A 6,000-nucleotide genomic window follows, 5' to 3' on the forward strand; every position below is an offset into this window, starting at 1 on the left:
TAATTACCCTAATCACAGTCAATTTAAGATAGTTTTATCTTTTTTATTGGAATGTGAAAAATATGCACTACGTTTTATGCCACTCATTGCATTGGAACATTCATTTTAATAAACCCTACGCTTTCATTTTTTCTCCCTGCATAATACATTTGAACATTGAGTTTTTCAAAACCCTAACCCTTTCAATTTTCTCCATACATCTATAAAGTTGTACACTACAAGCAACATTTATTTTCTCTCTCTCATTTCCTCCACCTTCCTCATACTCTCTCTTTCTCCTCCGAAAAAAATCCCAAATCTCTCATTTTTCCTCCATAAATTACTTCGGTAAACCCTATTCTAATTCCAACCTATTTTTCCTCTTTTGAAGGGATTTAGGCATGGGAAAACAACAACTGAGTATCAGATGAGGTATCAGATTCGCTACTATTCCTTCGTCTTTCACTAATAATTCTTTGAGTTCAATTCTCTTTTCCATTCGATTTCACAGTTTATACATTGCATTTGCAGGTTGTTTACATAAGACTTTCTAAACTTTGAAAAAAATTAAGTTGTACTTTCTAAACTTTGAAAAAAAATGAAGTTGTACTTTTACCGCAAGATTGATAGAGTGGAGATGATTTCCATGTTGTATGGTTTTATTTACATATAAGTGGTGTTTGTTTGATTTGAAGCATATTATTTTTATCTGTCTAACTTCTGATCTATTTTTTATTCATTCTCTTCCTGAGGTTCAAATTTTTTCCCAGATCTGGATTTAGTTCTATTTTTAATAATATTATTGTTTATGTTATAAACTCATCTCTTACAAATTTATCAAAGTAGTTTTCAAACGAATTATTGAAAATGGATCATATTTATTCTGAATATTATATATTTTGTTATTCTTCTTATGATTGATTACTCGACAATTCTAAAATTGTTTTCAATTTTGAAAAGTTTCAAGTTCTGTTTTTTCATGTATGCATGAGTTAGATTTAGTTTATCAATCAGTTTTCATGTGTATTTTTGTATTTTGTGAAATTAATAATTATTAGAAGGGACTCTATTCATTTGTATTTTTATATCTTGAAATTTCTGTTTAGGGTTATGGTGTTTAGGATTATGAAAGTTTCTGCTGATTCTATTTTAATTATCCAATTTTATACTATTTTTAAGGTGAGTAATAGTTGATGATAATTATTCTTATATTATTTTCCTTCTATTTTCCTTTTGTTTAGTAATTTTCTAAGTTAAATTATGTTTCTGATAATTGATAAACTTTTGGTCTCTGTGTGTGTATCAAAAATACGGAATTCACATGTCTTAGAGTTTGGTTTGTATTGAATTTTTGTAAACATGTTTCAAAACATACAGGAGGTAATAATCAATTATATCAATTATAAGATATCAAGTATATTGATTTATTCATTTATGTGTATTAATTTATTCATTCTAAATAGATATGACACTTCTCAATGTTTGACTATTTTTTTATCCACTTTTTTTATGCAATGATATCAACTAATAACGAAAATTGACTTAAACCTTTTTAATTAAGATAGTTGATTTTTATTTTAAATCTAATAAATAAATAAAAATATTGATTTAATTTTGAATTCAAATTATTTTAAATAATCGAGATAATGTTAATTTAAAAAATGTTAAATTTAATATATTGTTTTGCAATAATTAATTTGATATAAAAAACGCGGGCCGATAAAAGTTTGGCAAGATAGTTTTGGTACTATAAAAATTTATTCATTCAATTAGTTATGATTGTTCTTATAAAATATTTATTTAAACCAATGGGATAAACAAATTATATCTAATATTATGACATAATAGAAGGAAAACAAACTTAACTCATTATAATTAGAATTTATATGATTCATTTTAATTTCAAATTAATAGATAAAAAGTATTTAATTATATTTATTTATTACAAATAATAATACTCTTGGTTAGATGACATATCGTAACTAATAATTAGATCACAATTTATTGGAAAGAGAAAAAAATTAATGGTTAAAAAAATGGGGAATATATTTGTTTCAAAATTTAAATTATTTATATCAAGTTATTTTTCAGCAATGATTCAGTAAAATATCAAATGTTCAACCATATTTATAAATCATAAATTATAATATACCATAATAAATCATAATTAGTAATTAATATTGTGAAATAATGTAATTATTGAAATATTAATTTTTTTAATTCAAATTGATTCGAATCTTTTGAATATTTTAATTTTGGGGAGAACTTCTCTACCCATCACAAAAAGTTGGGTAGTGTACCTCCAACCAATCACATGATTCCATCTCATTTAATACGTTTAATTATTTATTAAAATACTATAAAAAAATAAGAATTCATCTTTAATTTTTCTTAACCATCATTAATTACAGTTCCAAATGATAACGAATAAAATAGGTAGTATAAATTAGACAAGCATACTGTATAAGCTTCCAATTAAATTATTACCATTTTTATTATGTGACTCTTTACGTGCCAAATATTTATGTTTCAAATAATTCAAGCATGCTTCATTTCTTTTTCCAATTTAATTATTTTGATTCTCAATGTTAATTGTAGCTAACAAGTCTTAAATGCCATATTTTTTTAACAGAAAGGTCGCACGTGAAAAAAGAAGAGTCACAAACACCGCTTTTGAACCACAGTCCTTTCTAATTTCTTCCGCACAATGTTATTTATTACTTTAAATATTAATCATATTTAATCATATTTGACCTAAAGTCTTTTCCCAAACCCTATTATACTTCCAACCGTTTTTCTCGGTTAAAGAAATTAATTAACACATTGGAAACAGAAAATTAACCTTTTGAATTCCCACTCTATTCATTCATCAAATTTTTGTTTTGATTTATAGTAGATTTATGATTCACACCAACCTCTGCGTTTGGTTTACTTGCCTTTTATTTATTAATGTATTTTTTCCAGTGACAAAGAGTAGAAAATTTGCACTAGTGCAAAAAACACTTTTTAAATCATACATTTTAAATCAGATGCTATCCACTTGATTAAAAAAATTGAAAAGCTAGGACACACGGAGCTTATTTTTTAGGGATATAATTTAAGTTGGTTAACCTGATTTAAAAAGAATTTTTTATAATTAAAAAAAATTAGGTCCCTCGCTTTTCTGCGCAAACATAAAGTATTCCCTCTTTTTTTCTCCATATCACAAAGATACACACAAAAAAAAACAATTCCTTCTCTCTATGAAAAACCCTACCTTCTCACTCTCGGCGGCGAAACATACCCTCCCTTCTCATTGTACCGCGGCGAAACAAATCCTTCCTTCTTACTCTATCGGCGACGCTCACGCATTTCTCTCTCAACAATATATTGTTTCTGATTTGTACCTCTTTCGCTTATGTATTTCTCATTTTAGGGCATCTGTGTCTCAGCTTCCAACAATAGACATGAGTTTTTCAATCAGAAGACATTCAAATTTCTTACCTTCCAACTTGACGACGGCCTCACCGTCACCATCCGCTCGTCCGCGCCCTTTAAACCCCCTGCGCCTTATGTCCATTTGCTAGCAGCGTCTTCCTTTCCAATCTCCCCCGCCGTGAGTAATCTAAGCGTTGATTTTTAGTTAAATACTCTCAATTGGAGTTTTGAGGTGGTTGTTTCTCTTTTTGGTTAGGTACCGTTGCATCTGCTAATGGGTCAGCTCTTGTGAAGACTAGATCCATGGTTAGTTACTTGTTTTTACTTTCTTCTGATTTCCTTACTTGTTTATTATTGAACTAGAATGAACTGATTTCATTAGGTTTTCTTTGCTCAAACTATGTTGATTGCTATTAAAATGATGGAAGTTATGACTTATTCCTTGGAGTCACTGGACGAGGGTTGTTTAGGTTTGCAACCATTATCAGCTTTGCCACTTGTGTTGATTATTTAGTTGTGATGACATATAGGCTGAAATTTTGATGTGTTGATATCTATTATTTGAGCTATTGACTTCCACATACATGCCTTCGATTTGTTCTCCGATTCTTAGGCCTGCAGACCTGCTGAAGTAGATCTGATTGTGTCAATGCAGTTGTCTGACACCATTTCAAGGCAAGTTTTAATCTTTCATGTTGCTTAGTAACTATTTTGGATCATGTGAGAAGCTAATAAAGTAGAGTTTTTAGGTTTAGGTTTTCAGATGGTAAGGAAAACTTTGTGAATATATATTAATTTGTCTCTTATAACTAAACCGAAATGACTCCACTAACCTTATTTTGAGTGAAATTTTAACTGAAAATCTGTTGTGTTTAGCTTGGTTTATGGTTCAGACAATCTGTGTTCCCCCATGGCTTTCAAGAACTTTGTATTTGTGCTGTTCTATGTTATACTTTTTGGTGATCAGTAGTATCAATAGCTCATTTGATCAGTTAAATTTGGTTACAGTCGAGTTTAAACTATCATATTTCTATGACCTTTATGGTATTTTAATTTTTCAATTCTTGACTGACTCATTTGAAAGAATTATCCTTGGTTGGTGGAAAAGTTGCATGGATGGCTTACTTGGTAAGGTTTTTATATGTGTTGCATTTATCAAATTTCAGTTATCAACCATAGAAACATTGCATTGTATTGTGTGAGGTACTTTATCTTTATTTTCTTTTAATGTTTAGTTCTCAATTATTGAATGAAAAAATGCAGGATTAATTCTGGCTGGTGAAGGTGATGGGTCCTTTATTCTCGGATGCTTTCATGCTGCTGCCTCTCCAATGTGAGGGTACGTGCAATGCACTCTGATGTTGACGTAAGACGACGGTGTTTGAAACATGGTTTTATTATACTTGATGAAGAGATCATACTTGGGGGTTTTCCTCCTATTTATAGTAGTTTTTGGTCTGAAGGATGCTGCAATTAGTGTCTTCTGATTGGTCTTTATCCTGAAATAGGCAGAGCTCATGCTGTTTTTGACGGATCTTCTAGAACCAAACATATTGAAGCCCTAAGGTCTGTTATTTTACTAAAGGTAAATCACCATGCTTATTCTTTAGATGGACTCACATTAGCGCACTAATATGCTCAAAAAAGTAAAGCTGCATATTTTGGTCAATAATTATAACTATATTCCAAGAGAACATCTTTTTGGTTGTTAGCACAGATATAATAAGTGAAAATGAAACTGTTATTTGAAAGCTTGAATTTGATCTTTATTTCTTTATTTTCAGAACATGCTCTATTGTCATTTCTTGGTCATGGTTTTATCTTACATAAGACATGCTGGAATATTGTGTTAATGATCTAGTGGTTTAACTAAATCTGATTCTAGTAAGATCAAGTGGTTTTACTACTAGTATTATTATTGTGGTTCCTATTTGGTTGTCTTTTGGATCCAAGAGATTTATTTTAAAAGAGAGTTGTCATACACAAATTAAACAAAGAAAGTTGGTCTTCTAGCAAGTAAAGAATGTTAAAAAATACGAGCTATTAAAAAAGTATATTAAAAAAATATATTCTAAGGAGTATGCTTGACGAGGTAGAGAAAAGTGGCATTAAGAAGAGGTTAAACTAAGGTTATGCTAATTAGTTACCTCATCTAACAAGATTTTTGCTTTTATTTAATATAGAATTTTTTATTTAATATAGAGTAAGACTTGTTGCTTTTATTTAATATAGAACTTTTTATTTTGTTGGGAGACTACGTCTCTCTCTATCTATCCCTCTCTCTCTATCTCTTTGGTTTTCTATATTATTGCAGGGCTGTTTGTTAGTTGTTTAACGCATGTATTGCGAATTGTTTAAGGCATGTATTGTTGCTATTTTCTGCTGTTGTCCTGTGTATAGTTGGTTGCTTTTTGTTGTATATGGTTGGATGTATGTATCTGGTTGGTTGTTTTTTGTTGTATCTGGTTGGATGTATGTATTCAATTATGTGTTAATTGTCTTCTTTAATGTTAATACAATATTCTAATATTATTTAATATTTATTCAGATATTTGGAGACTCAGCACCATTTTACGAGGACGACGTTACAAATGTTCAAGAATG

This window comes from Vicia villosa, linkage group LG1, assembly GCF_029867415.1.
Source record: "Vicia villosa cultivar HV-30 ecotype Madison, WI linkage group LG1, Vvil1.0, whole genome shotgun sequence".
In the NCBI taxonomy this organism is placed as follows: domain Eukaryota; kingdom Viridiplantae; phylum Streptophyta; class Magnoliopsida; order Fabales; family Fabaceae; genus Vicia; species Vicia villosa.